This window comes from Oncorhynchus gorbuscha, linkage group LG06, assembly GCF_021184085.1.
Source record: "Oncorhynchus gorbuscha isolate QuinsamMale2020 ecotype Even-year linkage group LG06, OgorEven_v1.0, whole genome shotgun sequence".
In the NCBI taxonomy this organism is placed as follows: Eukaryota; Metazoa; Chordata; class Actinopteri; order Salmoniformes; family Salmonidae; genus Oncorhynchus; species Oncorhynchus gorbuscha.
In genome coordinates, this window is record NC_060178.1 from 7,460,428 (window position 1) to 7,477,927 (window position 17,500).

The window sequence follows — 17,500 nt, forward strand, 5'->3', positions numbered from 1 at the left end:
CTGTCTGACAGCAGTAGGCTCTATGCTCCCCCAGTTCAGCCCTGCCGTAAGTTCTCCCCTCTTTACAATGTGCACGTAATGTCCACTGTCTGACAGCAGTAGGCTCTGCTCCCCCAGTTCAGCCCTGCCGTAAGTTCTCCTCTTTACAATGTGCACGTAATATCCACTGTCTGATGGCAGTAGGCTCTATGCTCCCCCAGTTCAGCCCTGCCGTAAAGTTCTCCCCTCTTTACAATGTGCAGTAATATCCACTGTCTGACAGCAGTAGGCTCTATGCTCCCTAGTTCAGCCCTGCCGTGAGACTCTCCCTCTTTACAATGTGCACGTAATGTCCACTGTCTGAGCAGCAGTAGGCTCTATGCTCCCCCAGTTCAGCCCTGCCGTAAGTTCTCCCTCTTTACAATGTGCACGTAATGTCCACTGTCTGACAGCAGTAGGCTCTATGCTCCCCCAGTTCAGCCCTGCCGTAAGTTCTCCCTCTTTACAATGTGCACGTAATGTCCACTGTCTGACCAGTAGGCTCTATGCTCCCCCAGTTCAGCCCTGCCCGTAAGTTCTCCCCTCTTTACAATGTGCACGTAATGTCCACTGTCTGACAGCAGTAGGCTGTATGCTCCCCCAGTTCAGCCCTGCCGTAAGTTCTCCCTCTTTACAATGTACACGTAATGTCCACTGTCTGACAGCAGTAGGCTCTATGCTCCCCAGTTCAGCCCTGCCGTAAGTTCCCCTCTTTACAATGTGCACGTAATGTCCACTGTCTGACAGCAGTAGGCTCTATGCTCCCCCCAGTTCAGCCCTGCCGTAAGTTCTCCCTCTTTACAATGTGCACGTAATGTCCACTGTCTGACAGCAGTAAGGCTCTATGCTCCCCAGTTCAGCCCTGCCGTAATGCATGTCACTGTCTGACCAGTGAGCTCTATGCTCCCCCAGTTCAGCCCTGCGTAAAGTTCTCCCTCTTTACAATGTACACGTAATGTCCACTGTCTGACAGCAGTAAGCTCCTATGCTCCCCCAGTTCAGCCCTGCCGTAAGTTCTCCCTCTTTACAATGTGCACGTAATGTCCACTGTCTGACAGCAGTAGGCTCTATGCTCCCCCAGTTCAGCCCTGCTGTAAGTTCTCCCTCTTTACAATGTGCACGTAATGTCACTGTCTGACAGCAGTAGGCTCTATGCTCCCCCAGTTCAGCCCTGCCGTAAGTTCTCCCTCTTTACAATGTGCATGTCCACTGTCTGACAGCAGTAGGCTATGCTCCCCCCAGTTCAGCCCTGCTGTAAGTTCTCCCTCTTTACAATGTGCACGTAATATCCACTGTCTGACAGCAGTAGGCTCCTATGCTCCCCCAGTTCAGCCCTGCTGTAAGTTCTCCCTCTTTACAATATTGCACGTAATGTCCACTGTCTGACAGCAGTGGGCTCTATGCTCCCCCAGTTCAGCCCTGCCGTAAGTTCCCCTCTTTACAATGTGCACGTAATATCCACTGTCTGACAGTAGGCTCTATGCTCCCCCAGTTCAGCCCCTGCCGTAAGTTCTCCTCTTTACAATGTGCACGTAATGTCCACCTGTCTGACAGCAGTAGGCTCTATCTCCCCAGTTCAGCCCTGCCGTAAGTTCTCCCTCTTTACAACAATGTCTGACAGCAGTAGGCTCTATGCTCCCCCAGTTCAGCCTGCCGTAAGTCCACTGTCTGACAGCAGTAGGCTCTATGCTCCCCCAGTTCAGCCCTGCCGTAAGTTCTCCCTCTTTACAATGTGCACGTAATGTCCACTGTCTGACAGCAGTAGGCTCTATGCTCCCCCAGTTCAGCCCTGCCGTAAGTTCTCCCTCTTTACAATGTGCACGTAATGTCCACTGTCTGACAGCAGTAGGCTCTATGCTCCCCCAGTTCAGCCCTGCTGTAAGTTCTCCCCTCTTTACAATGTGCACGTAATGTCCACTGTCTGACAGCAGTAGGCTCTATGCTCCCCCAGTTCAGCCCTGCCGTAAGTTCTCCCCTCTTTACAATGTGCACGTAATGTCCACTGTCTGACAGCAGTAGGCTCTATGCTCCCCCAGTTCAGCCCTGCCGTAAGTTCTCCCTCTTTACAATGTGCACGTAATGTCCACTGTCTGACAGCAGTAGGCTCTATGCTCCCCCAGTTCAGCCCTGCTGTAAGTTCTCCCTCTTTACAATGTGCACGTAATGTCCACTGTCTGACAGCAGTAGGCTCTATGCTCCCCCAGTTCAGCCCTGCCGTAAGTTCTCCCTCTTTACAATGTGCACGTAATGTCCACTCATCTGACAGCAGTAGGCTCTATGCTCCCCCAGTTCAGCCCTGCCGTAAGTTCTCCCTCTTTACAATGTGCACGTAATGTCTGTCTGACAGCAGTAGGCTCTATGCTCCCCCAGTTCAGCCCTGCCGTAAGTTCTCTTTACCTCTTTACAATGCTGTTCAGCCCTGCCGTTCTCCCTCTTTAATGTCCACTGTCTGACAGCAGTAGGCTCTATGCTCCCCCAGTTCAGCCCTGCCGTAAGTTCTCCCTCTTTACAATGTGCACGTAATGTCCACTGTGTCTGACAAACAGAGGCTCCTATATATAGATGTCAGTGGGGACAGCACAGCGTGAACATTGTGGTGGCATCGCTGTGATACTCAGTCAGGTCAATAAGAGTTTGTTTCCAGTTTTACATGTTGTCTTTGTCTGTGATGTCACTTGTTCTCTGGAAACGTGGTTTCCACCACGCCCTCGCACTTCCTCCCGGTGTGAGTGGATGTTGTCATAACCAAGCCTACATCACCTGTATAGGTACAACACCTGGTCTTCATGTTGTCATAACTAACCCTCTGTAGAGCTACAACACCTGGTCTTCATGTTGTCATAACTAACCCTCTGTATAGGTACAACACCTGGTCTTCATGTTGTCATAACTAACCCTCTGTAGAGGTACAACACCTGGTCTTCATGTTGTCATAACTAACCCTCTGTAGAGGTACAACACCTGGTCTTCATGTTGTCATAACTAACCCTCTGTAGAGGTACAACACCTGGTCTTCATGTTGTCATAACCAAGCCTACATCACCTGTAGAGGTACAACACCTGGTCTTCATGTTGTCATAACTAACCCTCTGTAGAGGTACAACACCTGGTCTTCATGTTGTCATAACTAACCCTCTGTAGAGGTACAACACCTGGTCTTCATGTTGTCATAACTAACCCTCTGTAGAGGTACAACACCTGGTCTTCATGTTGTCATAACTAACCCTCTGTAGAGGTACAACACCTGGTCTTCATGTTGTCATAACTAACCCTCTGTAGAGGTACAACACCTGGTCTTCATGTTGTCATAACTAACCCTCTGTAGAGGTACAACACCTGGTCTTCATGTTGTCATAACCAAGCCTACATCACCTGTAGAGGTACAACACCTGGTCTTCATGTTGTCATAACTAACCCTCTGTAGAGGTACAACACCTGGTCTTCATGTTGTCATAACTAACCCTCTGTAGAGGTACAACACCTGGTCTTCATGTTGTCATAACTAACCCTCTGTATAGGTACAACACCTGGTCTTCATGTTGTCATAACCAAGCCTACATCACCTGTATAGGTACAACACCTGGTCTTCATGTTGTCATAACTAACCCTCTGTATAGGTACAACACCTGGTCTTCATGTTGTCATAACCAAGCCTAAATCACCTGTATAGGTACAACACCTGGTCTTCATGTTGTCATAACTAACCCTCTGTAGAGGTACAACACCTGGTCTTCATGTTGTCATAACCAAGCCTACATCACCTGTAGAGGTACAACACCTGGTCTTCATGTTGTCATAACTAACCCTCTGTATAGGTACAACACCTGGTCTTCATGTTGTCATAACCAAGCCTACATCACCTGTAGAGGTACAACACCTGGTCTTCATGTTGTCATAACCAAGCCTAAATCACCTGTATAGGTACAACACCTGGTCTTCATGTTGTCATAACTAACCCTCTGTAGAGGTACAACACCTGGTCTTCATGTTGTCATAACCAAGCCTACATCACCTGTAGAGGTACAACACCTGGTCTTCATGTTGTCATAACTAACCCTCTGTATAGGTACAACACCTGGTCTTCATGTTGTCATAACTAACCCTCTGTAGAGGTACAACACCTGGTCTTCATGTTGTCATAACTAACCCTCTGTAGAGGTACAACACCTGGTCTTCATGTTGTCATAACCAAGCCTACATCACCTGTATAGGTACAACACCTGGTCTTCATGTTGTCATAACCAAGCCTACATCACCTGTATAGGTACAACACCTGGTCTTCATGTTGTCATAACCAAGCCTACATCACCTGTATAGGTACAACACCTGGTCTTCATGTTGTCATAACTAACCCTCTGTAGAGGTACAACACCTGGTCTTCATGTTGTCATAACCAAGCCTAAATCACCTGTATAGGTACAACACCTGGTCTTCATGTTGTCATAACTAACCCTCTGTAGAGGTACAACACCTGGTCTTCATGTTGTCATAACCAAGCCTACATCACCTGTAGAGGTACAACACCTGGTCTTCATGTTGTCATAACTAACCCTCTGTATAGGTACAACACCTGGTCTTCATGTTGTCATAACTAACCCTCTGTAGAGGTACAACACCTGGTCTTCATGTTGTCATAACTAACCCTCTGTAGAGGTACAACACCTGGTCTTCATGTTGTCATAACCAAGCCTACATCACCTGTATAGGTACAACACCTGGTCTTCATGTTGTCATAACCAAGCCTACATCACCTGTATAGGTACAACACCTGGTCTTCATGTTGTCATAACTAACCCTCTGTATAGGTACAACACCTGGTCTTCATGTTGTCATAACTAACCCTCTGTAGAGGTACAACACCTGGTCTTCATGTTGTCATAACTAACCCTCTGTAGAGGTACAACACCTGGTCTTCATGTTGTCATAACTAACCCTCTGTAGAGGTACAACACCTGGTCTTCATGTTGTCATAACCAAGCCTACATCACCTGTATAGGTACAACACCTGGTCTTCATGTTGTCATAACTAACCCTCTGTAGAGGTACAACACCTGGTCTTCATGTTGTCATAACTAACCCTCTGTATAGGTACAACACCTGGTCTTCATGTTGTCATAACTAACCCTCTGTATAGGTACAACACCTGGTCTTCATGTTGTCATAACCAAGCCTACATCACCTGTATAGGTACAACACCTGGTCTTCATGTTGTCATAACTAACCCTCTGTAGAGGTACAACACCTGGTCTTCATGTTGTCATAACCAAGCCTACATCACCTGTATAGGTACAACACCTGGTCTTCATGTTGTCATAACTAACCCTCTGTAGAGGTACAACACCTGGTCTTCATGTTGTCATAACCAAGCCTACATCACCTGTATAGGTACAACACCTGGTCTTCATGTTGTCATAACTAACCCTCTGTAGAGGTACAACACCTGGTCTTCATGTTGTCATAACCAAGCCTAAATCACCTGTATAGGTACAACACCTGGTCTTCATGTTGTCATAACTAACCCTCTGTAGAGGTACAACACCTGGTCTTCATGTTGTCATAACCAAGCCTACATCACCTGTATAGGTACAACACCTGGTCCTCATGTTGTCATAACTAACCCTCTGTAGAGGTACAACACCTGGTCTTCATGTTGTCATAACTAACCCTCTGTAGAGGTACAACACCTGGTCTTCATGTTGTCATAACTAACCCTCTGTAGAGGTACAACACCTGGTCTTCATGTTGTCATAACTAACCCTCTGTAGAGGTACAACACCTGGTCTTCATGTTGTCATAACTAACCCTCTGTAGAGCTACAACACCTGGTCTTCATGTTGTCATAACTAACCCTCTGTAGAGGTACAACACCTGGTCTTCATGTTGTCATAACTAACCCTCTGTAGAGGTACAACACCTGGTCTTCATGTTGTCATAACCAAGCCTACATCACCTGTATAGGTACAACACCTGGTCTTCATGTTGTCATAACTAACCTTCTGTAGAGGTACAACACCTGGTCTTCATGTTGTCATAACCAAGCCTACATCACCTGTATAGGTACAACACCTGGTCTTCATGTTGTCATAACCAAGCCTACATCACCTGTATAGGTACAACACCTGGTCTTCATGTTGTCATAACCAAGCCTACATCACCTGTATAGGTACAACACCTGGTCTTCATGTTGTCATAACCAAGCCTACATCACCTGTATAGGTACAACACCTGGTCTTCATGTTGTCATAACTAACCCTCTGTAGAGGTACAACACCTGGTCTTCATGTTGTCATAACCAAGCCTAAATCACCTGTATAGGTACAACACCTGGTCTTCATGTTGTCATAACTAACCCTCTGTAGAGGTACAACACCTGGTCTTCATGTTGTCATAACCAAGCCTACATCACCTGTATAGGTACAACACCTGGTCTTCATGTTGTCATAACCAAGCCTACATCACCTGTATAGGTACAACACCTGGTCTTCATGTTGTCATAACTAACCCTCTGTAGAGGTACAACACCTGGTCTTCATGTTGTCATAACCAAGCCTAAATCACCTGTATAGGTACAACACCTGGTCTTCATGTTGTCATAACCAAGCCTACATCACCTGTATAGGTACAACACCTGGTCTTCATGTTGTCATAACCAAGCCTACATCACCTGTATAGGTACAACACCTGGTCTTCATGTTGTCATAACCAAGCCTACATCACCTGTATAGGTACAACACCTGGTCTTCATGTTGTCATAACCAAGCCTACATCACCTGTATAGGTACAACACCTGGTCTTCATGTTGTCATAACCAAGCCTAAATCACCTGTATAGGTACAACACCTGGTCTTCATGTTGTCATAACCAAGCCTAAATCACCTGTATAGGTACAACACCTGGTCTTCATGTTGTCGGAGGCTGATCCCCAGCTGGCAGACACAGTGAGAAAGGAATTTCCCGTCTCCGTCAGCCCAAGCTGATCCACGAGCTCTCCTCTTCCTTCTCCAGACTCAGGTATCCACAGTGGATCCTGTTATATCCATGGACTACCACACTGGGCATACAGAGAGGTTGTATACCAATACACTTGGACTGTACTGTGAAAAACATGAAATGGTGTCCACTGTTTTAATGTTTTGTTTTGTAGATCAGGGTCTTTACAAATGGAAAGGGGGGGAAAGAAGATAAAACACAATTATTTGTTTGTTTAACTTGTTTAAAATAAAATGGTATTGTTATTTGATATCATGTTTTAAACAAGTAGTAATATCTCTTATGTGGCTAGAAAAGGATCATTACATTGTATATTCCAATGTGGTCCTACTGTATTTTTCAATGTTGGGTTGCAAAATGATGCTAACGTTCCTCACGTTCCCGGGTATTCCAGAAATCCTGCTCCTGATTTCCTGCTTAATCCCTCCTGATTCCAGAGAACCTCCACCCGGGATTTCTGGGAAAACATGTTAATTTTGGGGAAAGTTATCACCATTTTGCAGTCATGTTTCTGTCAGTCTGTAGACAAGGAGAGCTTTTTCCAGCTCATAACAGATAATTGAATGGACTTATTTACCCAGTCAACTTGTTGCTGTTTTTAATAAAGATATGAAATATTCACTTGGACATTTTGTGTCAGCAGATTTGGACGATCAGTTTCCATGAACTTTTTTTGTAGACGTTTAGGAAGTTCACAAAGAAAATAGATTTGACATTTGCCTGCTGGGGTGTGTTTCAATATAACTGTCTTGTCGATTTAATAAACAGCTGTATATAAATGAAATCCAATGTTATTTGTCACATACACATGGTTAGCAGATGTTCATGCGAGTGTAGCGTAATGCTTGTGCTTCTAGTTCCGACAATGCAGTAATAACCAACAAGTAATCTAACTAACAGTTCCAAAACTACTGTCTTATACACAGTGTAAGGGGATAAAGAATATGTACATAAGGATATATGAATGAGTGATGGTACAGAGCAGCATACAGTAGATGGTATCGAGTACAGTATATACATATGAGATGAGTGTGTAGACAAAGTAAACAAAGTGGCATAGTTAAAGTGGCTAGTGATACATGTGTTACATAAGGATGCAGTCGATGATGTAGAGTACAGTATATACGTATGCATATGAGATGAATAATGTAGGGTATGTAAACATTATATAAGGTAGCATTGTTTAAAGTGGCTAGTGATATATTTACATCATTTCCCATCAATTCCCATTATTAAAATGGCTGGAGTTGGGTCAGTGTGTTGGCAGCAGCCACTCAATGTTAGTGGTGGCTGTTTAATGACTTCATACCAAAAAATCTATTTATTATTTTGAAAAACTTTTTCTCAAAAACCTACAAAGTCTAATAAAAATGAAGTGGTTGAAAGTGTTCCCATCACCCATTTTAGGCAAATTGCTCGTTAACAAATTGGCGACAGCCAGCCGGTATGCCTCCCAACCTAATTGGTTTCATGTCTTCGGTAGCCTGCAAAACCCAGCATGTATAGAATCCAAAAACTTGATTCATATTTGCAATATTCTAATCATTCTCATGTTCCAACGTATCGCCATGGTGAAATTTGCACTCCTGTAAATCTGAAATAATTGGATGGTGAAACTGGCTTCCAGCCAATCAGAAAAGCAAGGCGAAACGATTCAGCCAATGAGAGTCGGGACTAGGATACTGCAAGGAAAAATTTGTATAATTGAACAAATTTGATTTAGAAATAAATGTGTAGTTGAGCTTCATAGTTTATTATTAATTATTTGAAGAAAATAAAAATCATTTTATTCTAAATTAATTTATTTCCATCATTTGTTGTAATAAAGAAAGTTTAGACAAAAGTCAAATCCGGCACTGTAGAAAAGATAAAATGTTAGCGATCTTTAAACACGTCTCCTATATCTGACATCTCCGTAAGATATCGCAGTCATTTTTTGGGGGGGGTGACGTCTCTTGTCAAATAAACCTGGGTCCGTGGAAAGCTGCCTAGACATCAATACATGTGTGTGTGTGTGTGTGTGTGTGTGTGTGTGTGTGTGTGTGTGTGTGTGTGTGTGTGTGTGTGTGTGTGTGTGTGTGTGTGTGTGTGTGTGTGTGTGTGTGTGTGTGTGTGTTATGACATGTCGGTAAGATTTCATGCTGTTTATTAGTTAACTTTCTGTTTGCGTCTTTCCATTCATGCTTTAGGAAACAAGAATAAGAAATAATATAAATATAACATAAAATATAAGAATCACAGAATTACGTTCAATCTTGTTTTTTCTGAGTTATTTTTTATTTATTTTTTAAACAGAGGAAAAACACACTTCATGTGATATTTAAAAAAATTCATATTTATGTTTCAGGAAACAATCACAAAATTGCGGCCAAATGGATATTTCTTTGCCCTCGGAACGACGAGGATGAGTGACCACCAAAAGAGGGTCACTGTACCTGCATCGAGGCCTCCTTTCTTAGGAGCACTGAGAGGCCGGTGATGACGACACAGAGGATGACAATCACTCCTCTCTCAAATAGCACACTATTCCCTATGTAGTGCACTACTTTAGACCACGATCCCGTAGGGTTCTGGCCAAAAAGTAGTGTACTACATTGGGGAATAGTGTGCTATTTAGGATGCAGCCCCCTCCCAGATGAAAGGCCCCCTAGTCCTCTCCTAACAATGAACTAATTTGCTTCCCAGAAGCAGGCCCGGACCCTCGCCCACCAGGGTACCAGAGGGACAACCTGCGTACTTCCAGCTCACTGACGAAAGCAGGCAGGGAGGCAGAGTGAATATATAGCAGCTTTTTAATTAGAGCTTTAAAGGGATTGATATGCAGAATACTCTTTCTAATGGAAATAGGCCTACTGATTGGAGGAGAGGGAGGGAGAGAGAAAGAGATGGATAGAGAAAGAGGGGGAGAGAGAGAGAAAGAGGGAGAGAGTGATGGGAAGAGAGAGAGGGAGAGAGTGATGGGAAGAGAGAGAGATGGATAGAGAGGGAGAGCGAAAAGAGGGGGAGAGAGAGAAAGAGGGGCAGAGTGATGGGAAGAGAGAGAGAAAGGGGGAGAGTGATGGGAAGAGAGAGAAAGAGGGGGAGAGTGATGGGAAGAGAGAGATGGATAGAGGGGAGAGAGAAAGAGGGGCAGAGTGATGGGAAGAGAGAGATGGATAGAGGGGAGAGAGAGAAAAGGGGGAGAGTGATGGGAAGAGAGAAAGAGGGGCAGAGTGATGGGAAGAGAGAGAGAAAGAGGGGGAGAGAGAGAGAGAGTGATGGGAAGAGAGAGAAAGGGGAGAGAGAGATGAATAGAGGGGGAGAGTGATGGGAAGAGAGAGAAAAGGGGGAGAGAGTGATGGGAAGAGAGAGAAAGAGGGGAGAGTGATGGGAAGAGAGAGAGAGGGGGGAGAGTGATGGGAAGAGAGAGAGAGAGAGAGAGAGAGAGAGGGGAGAGTGATGGGAAGAGAGAGAGGAGAGAGAGAGAGAGAGAGGGGAGAGTGATGGGAAGAGAGAGATGGGGGAGAGAGAAAGAGGGGGAGAGTGATGGGAAGAGAGAGAGGGGGAGAGTGATGGGAAGAGAGAGAGAAAGAGGGGGAGAGTGATGGGAAGAGAGAGAAAGAGGGGGAGAGTGATGGGAAGAGAGAGAAAGAGGGGGAGAGTGATGGGAAAGAGAGAGAGAGGGGAGAGTGTTGGGAAGAGAGAGAGAGAGAGGGAGAGTGTTGGGAGAGAGAGAGAGGGGGAGAGTGAGAGAGGGGAGAGTGATGGGAGAGAGAGAGGGGGAGAGTGATGGGAAGAGCGAGAAAGAGGGGGAGAGTGATGGGAAGAGAGAGAGAAAGAGGGGGAGAGTGATGGGAAGAGAGAGAAAGAGGGGAGAGTGATGGGAAGAGAGAGGGGAGAGTGATGGGAAGAGAGAGAGAAAGAGGGGGAGAGTGATGGGAAGAAGAGAGGGGAGAGAAAGAGAGAGGGGGAGAGAGAGAGAGGGGGAGAGAGAGAAAGGGGGAGAGTGATGGGAAGAGAGAGAGGGGGAGAGAGAGAGAGAGAGGGGAGAGTGATGGGAAGAGAGAGAGAGGGGGAGAGTGATGGGAAGAGAGAGAGAGGGAGAGTGTTGGGAAGAGAGAGAGAGAGGGGGAGAGTGATGGGAAGAGAGAGAAAGAGGGGGAGAGTGATGGGAAGAGAGAAAGAGAGGGGGAGAGAGAGAAAGAGGGGAGAGTGATGGGAAGAGAGAGAGAGGGGGAGAGTGATGGGAAGAGAGAGAGAGGGGGAGAGAGGGAAAGAGAAAGAGGGGGAGAGTGATGGGAAGAGAGAGAAAGAGGGGGAGAGTGATGGGAAGAGAGAGAAAGAGGGGGAGAGTGATGGGAAGAGAGAGAGGGGGAGAGTGATGGGAAGAGAGAGAGAGGGGGAGAGTGATGGGAAGAGAGAGAAAGAGGGGGAGAGTGATGGGGGAGAGAAAGAGGGGGAGAGTGATGGGAAGAGAGAGAGAAAGAGGGGGAGAGTGATGGGAAGAGAGAGAGAGGGGGAGAGTGATGGGAAAGAGAGAGGGGAGAGTGATGGGAAGAGAGAGAGAGGGGGAGAGTGATGGGAAGAGAGAGAGGGGGAGAGTGATGGGAAGAGAGAGAGATGGATAGAGAGTGATGGGAGAGAGAGAGAGGGAGAGAGAGAAAGAGGGGAGAGTGTTGGGAAGAGAGAGAGAGAGAGGGGGAGAGTGTTGGGAAGAGAGAGAGAAAGAGGGGAGAGTGTTGGGAGAGAGAGAGAGAGAGGGAGAGTGATGGGAAGAGAGAGAGAGGGGGAGAGAGAGAGAGGGGGGAGAGAGAGAGAGGGGGAGAGTGATGGGAAGAGAGAGAGAGGGGGAGAGTGATGGGAAGAGAGAAAGAGGGGGAGAGTGATGGGAAGAGAGAGAGAGGGGGAGAGTGATGGGAAGAGAGAGAGAGGGGGAGAGTGATGGGAAAGAGAGAGAGGGGAGAGTGATGGGAAGAGAGAGAGAGGGGGAGAGTGATGGGAAGAGAGAGAGAGAGGGGGGAGAGTGTTGGGAAGAGAGAGAGAGAGAGGGAGAGTGATGGGAAGAGAGAGAGAGGGGAGAGAGAGAAAGAGGGGGAGAGAGAGAGAGAGGGAGAGTGATGGGGAGAGAGAGGGGGAGAGAGAGAAAGAGGGGGAGAGTGATGGGAAAGAGAGAGAGGGGAGAGAGAGAGAGAGGGGAGAGTGATGGGAAAGAGAGAGAGGGGAGAGTGATGGGAAGAGAGAGAGAGGGGGAGAGAGAGAGAGAGGGGGAGAGTGATGGGAAGAGAGAGAGAGGGGGGAGAGAGAGGGGAGAGAGAGAGAGAGGGGGAGAGTGATGGGAAAGAGAGAGAGAGGGGGAGAGAGAGAAAGAGGGGGCAGAGTGATGGGAAAGAGAGAGAGAAAGAGGGGGAGAGAGAAAGAGAGTGATGGGAAGAGAGAGAGAAAGAGGGGGAGAGTGAGATGAATAGAGGGGGGAGAGTGATGGGAAGAGAGAGAAAGAGGGGGAGAGTGAGATGAATAGAGGGGGAGAGTGATGGGAAGAGAGAGAAAGAGGGGGAGAGTGATGGGAAGAGAGAGAGGGGGAGAGTGATGGGAAGAGAGAGAGAAAGAGGGGGAGAGTGATGGGAAGAGAGAGAGAGGGGGAGAGTGATGGGAAGAGAGAGAGAGAGGGGGAGAGTGATGGGGGAGAGAGAGAGGGGGAGAGTGATGGGAAGAGAGAGAAAGAGGGGGAGAGTGATGGGAAGAGAGAGAAAGAGGGGGAGAGTGATGGGAAGAGAGAGAGAGGGAGAGTGATGGGAAGAGAGAGAGAGAGGGGAGAGTGATGGGAAGAGAGAGAAAGAGGGGGAGAGTGATGGGAAGAGAGAGAAAAGGGGGAGAGTGATGGGAAGAGAGAGAGAGGGAGAGTGATGGGAAGAGAGAGAAAGAGGGGGAGAGTGATGGGAAGAGAGAGAGAGGGGGAGAGTGTTGAGAAGAGAGAGAGAGAGAGAGGAGAGTGATGGGAAGAGAGAGAGAGGGGGAGAAAGAGGGGGAGAGAGAGAGAGAGGGGAGAGTGATGGGAAGAGAGAAGAGGGGAGAGTGATGGGAAGAGAGAGAGAGAGGGGGAGTGATGGGAAGAGAGAGAGAGGGGGAGAGTGATGGGAAGAGAGAGAGAGGGGGAGTGTTGGGAAGAGAGAGAGAGAGGGGGAGAGTGTTGGGAAGAGAGAGAGAGAGAGGGAGAGTGATGGGAAGAGAGAGAGAGGGGGAGAGAGAGAAAGAGGGGAGAGAGAGAGAGAGGGGGAGAGTGATGGGAAAGAGAGAGAGAGGGGGAGAGAGAGAAGAGAGGGGGAGAGAGAGAGAGGGGGAGAGTGATGGGAAGAGAGAGAGAGGGGGAGAGAGAGAGAGAGGGGGAGAGTGATGGGAAGAGAGAGAGAGGGGGAGAGAGAGAGAGAGGGGGAGAGTGATGGGAAGAGAGAGAGAGGGGGAGAGAGAGAGAGAGGGGGAGAGTGATGGGAAGAGAGAGAGAGGGGGAGAGAGAGAGAGAGGGGGAGAGTGATGGGAAGAGAGAGAGAGGGGGAGAGAGAGAGAGAGGGGGAGAGAGAGAGAGAGGGGGAGAGTGATGGGAAGAGAGAGAGAGAGGGGAGAGAGAGAAAGAGGGGGAGAGTGATGGGAAGAGAGAGAAAGAGGGGGAGAGTGATGGGAAGAAGAGAGAGAGGGGGAGAGTGATGGGAAGAGAGAGAGAGGGGGAGAGTGATGGGAAGAGAGAGAGAGAGGGGGAGAGTGATGGGAAGAGAGAGAGAGAGGGGGAGAGTGATGGGAAGAGAGAGAGAGAGGGGGAGAGTGATGGGAAGAGAGAGAGAGAGGGGAGAGTGATGGGAAGAGAGAGAAAGAGGGGGAGAGTGATGGGAGAGAGAGAGGGGGAGAGTGATGGGAAGAGAGAGAGAGAGGGGGAGAGTGATGGGAAGAGAGAGAGAGAGGGGAGAGTGATGGGAAGAGAGAGAGAGGGAGAGTGTTGGGGAAGAGAGAGAGAGGGAGAGTGTTGGGAAGAGAGAGAGAGAGGGGGAGAGTGAGAGAGGGGAGAGTGATGGGAAGAGAGAGAGAGAGGGAGAGGAGAGAGAGGGGAGAGTGATGGGAAGAGAGAGAGAGAGGGGGAGAGTGAGAGAGGGGAGAGTGATGGGAAGAGAGAGAGAGAGGGGGAGAGTGATGGGAAGAGAGAGAGAAAGAGGGGCAGAGTGATGGGAAGAAGAGAGAGAGGGGGAGAGTGATGGGAAGAGAGAGAGAGAGGGGAGAGTGATGGGGAAGAGAGAGAGGGGAGAGTGAGATGAATAGAGGGGAGAGTGATGGGAAGAGAGAGAAAGAGGGGGAGAGTGATGGGAAGAGAGAGAGAGGGGGAGAGTGATGGGAAGAGAGAGAGAGAGGGGAGAGTGATGGGAAGAGAGAGAGAGAGGGGGAGAGTGATGGGAAGAGAGAGGGGGAGAGAGAGAAAGAGGGGGAGAGTGATGGGAAGAGAGAGAGAGGGGGAGAGTGATGGGAAGAGAGAGAAAGAGGGGGAGAGTGATGGGAAGAGAGAGAGAGAGGGGGAGAGTGATGGGAAGAGAGAGAGAGAGGGGGAGAGTGATGGGAAGAGAGAGAGAGAGGGGGAGAGTGATGGGAAGAGAGAGAAAGAGGGGGAGAGTGATGGGAAGAGAGAGAGAGGGGGAGAAAGAGGGAGAGAGAGAGAGGGGGAGAGTGATGGGAGAGAGAGAGAGGGGGAGAGTGATGGGAAGAGAGAGAGAGAGGGGGAGAGTGATGGGAAGAGAGAGAGAGGGGGAGAGTGATGGGAAGAGAGAGAGGGGGAGTGTTGGGAAGAGAGAGAGAGAGGGGGAGAGTGTTGGGAGAGAGAGAGAGAGAGGGAGAGTGATGGGAAGAGAGAGAGAGGGGGAGAGAGAGAAAGAGGGAGAGAGAGAGAGAGGGGGAGAGTGATGGGAAGAGAGAGAGAGAGGGAGAGAGAGAGAAAGAGGGGGAGAGAGAGAGAGAGGGGGAGAGTGATGGGAAAGAGAGAGAGAGGGGAGAGAGAGAGAGAGGGGGAGAGTGATGGGAAGAGAGAGAGAGGGGAGAGAGAGAGAGAGGGAGAGTGATGGGAAGAGAGAGAGAGAGAGAGAGAGAGAGGGAGAGTGATGGGAAAGAGAGAGAGGGGGAGAGAGAGAGAGAGGGGGAGAGTGATGGGAAGAGAGAGAGAGGGGGAGAGAGAGAGAGAGAGGGGGAGAGAGAGAGAGAGGGGGAGAGTGATGGGAAGAGAGAGAGAGAGGGGAGAGAGAGAAAGAGGGGAGAGTGATGGGAAGAGAGAGAAAGAGGGGAGAGTGATGGGAAGAGAGAGAGAGAGGGGGAGAGTGATGGGGAAGAGAGAGAGGGGAGAGTGATGGGAAGAGAGAGAGGGGGAGAGTGATGGGAAGAGAGAGAGAGGGGGAGAGTGATGGGAAGAGAGAGAGAGAGGGGAGAGTGATGGGAAGAGAGAGAGAGAGGGGAGAGTGATGGGAAGAGAGAGAAAGAGGGGGAGAGTGATGGGAAGAGAGAGAGGGGGAGAGTGATGGGAGAGAGAGAGAGGGGGAGAGTGATGGGAAGAGAGAGAGAGAGGGGGAGAGTGATGGGAGAGAGAGAGGGAGAGTGTTGGGAAGAGAGAGAGAGAGAGGGAGAGTGTTGGGAAGAGAGAGAGAGAGGGGAGAGTGAGAGAGGGGGAGAGTGATGGGAAGAGAGAGAGAGGGGAGAGTGAGAGAGGGGAGAGTGATGGGAAGAGAGAGAGAGAGGGGGAGAGTGAGAGAGGGGGAGAGTGATGGGAAGAGAGAGAGAGAGAGGGGAGAGTGATGGGAAGAGAGAGAAAGAGGGGCAGAGTGATGGGAAGAGAGAGAGAGAGGGGGAGAGTGATGGGAAGAGAGAGAGAGAGGGGGAGAGTGATGGGAAGAGAGAGAGAGAGGGGAGAGTGAGATGAATAGAGGGGGGAGAGTGATGGGAGAGAGAGAAAGAGGGGGAGAGTGATGGGAAGAAGAGAGGGGAGAGTGATGGGAAGAGAGAGAGAGAGGGGAGAGTGATGGGAAGAGAGAGAGAGAGGGGGAGAGTGATGGGAAGAGAGAGGGGAGAGAGAGAAAGAGGGGGAGAGTGATGGGAAGAGAGAGAGAGGGGAGAGTGATGGGAAGAGAGAGAAAGAGGGGGAGAGTGATGGGAAGAAGAGAGAGAGGGGGAGAGTGATGGGAAAGAGAGAGAGAGAGGGGAGAGTGATGGGAAGAGAGAGAGAGAGGGGGAGAGTGATGGGAAGAGAGAGAAAGAGGGGGAGAGTGATGGGAGAGAGAGAGAGGGGGAGAGTGATGGGAAAGAGAGAGAGGGGGAGAGTGATGGGAAGAGAGAGAAAGAGGGGGAGAGTGATGGGAAGAGAGAGAGAGGGGGAGAGAGAGTTGATATGATGCCCATATGGCCAATCCAAACAGTTCTTCCTGCTTCCTCATATGGGTAAACTCGGTCATCATTATCAAATCAAATGTTTATATTTATATAGCCCTTCTTAAATCAGCTGATATCTCAAAGTGCTGTACAGAAACCCAGCCCAAAACCCCAAACAGCAAGCAATGCAGGTGTAGAATCACGGTGGCTAGGAAAAACTCCCTAGAAAGCCCAAAACCTAGGTAGAAACCTAGAGAGGAACCAGGCTATGAGGGGTGGCCAGTCCTCTTCTGGCTGTACTGGGTGGAGATCATAACAGAACATGGCCAAGATGTTCAAATGTTCATAAATGACCAGCAGGGTCAAATAGTAATAATCACAGTAGTTGTCGAGGATGCAACAGGTCAACACCTCAGGAGTAAATGTTAGTTATCTTTTCATAGCCGATCATTAAGAGTATCTCTACCACTCCTGCTGTCTCTAGAGAGTTGAAAACAGCAGGTCTGGGACAGGTAGCACATCCGGTGAACAGGTCAGGGTTCCATGGCCGCAGGCAGAACAGTTGACACTGGAGCAGCAGCACGGCCAGGTGGACTGGGGACAGCAAGGAGTCATCATGCCAGGTAGTCCTGAGGCATGATCCCAGACAGGAAGATCACGAGATCATTATGCCTATTTCTCTGAAGAAAATGTACATTTTTCTGCATAGGTTATCTAAACATATCATTTTAGTACTTCATTCTATAGTTAGAGGACTCTTGATATCTCCGGGAGTAGTGAAGTATAATCTGTGTCTATCTGTCATGTGTCTTTTTCCTAGCTGGGGCCATATACTATACGTGCTGTCTGTCTTCCCGGTAGCCTACTTGGTGTGTGGACTGCTGACTACTCTTACCTAGCAGCTGATTGTTGACACATCAAGGCACGGTGATGCCAAAACGTTGGTGTTTTACCCAATAAATTACTGGGTGTTTTTATATATATATATATATACTTTTTTTTTTTTGTAACTTACAGTTTATTCACCGTTAGTCAGCACCACTAAATCATTTTCTCTGGGTGTGTGCAAGCTCGTGCTTTTAATTACACATCCTGTTACCAGACACATCCTGTTATCAGACACATCCTG

General features: G+C 48.4%; 1 protein-coding gene and 1 long non-coding RNA gene across 3 annotated transcripts in view; one reads left to right on the forward strand and one right to left on the reverse strand.

Annotated features, from left to right (window-relative positions):
- Positions 1-17,500, reverse strand: part of LOC124037472 (anoctamin-9) — a 190,882-nt gene that overhangs the window by 95,301 nt on the left and 78,081 nt on the right. The window lies entirely within an intron of this gene.
- Positions 17-7,635, forward strand: LOC124037473. 2 transcript variants are annotated; one of them, XR_006839197.1, is made up of 2 exons: positions 17-46; positions 6,903-7,635. It is a non-coding gene; the product is annotated as an uncharacterized LOC124037473 (long non-coding RNA). The 2 variants fall into 2 exon arrangements; XR_006839196.1 differs by lacking the exon at positions 17-46 and adding an exon at positions 2,465-2,509.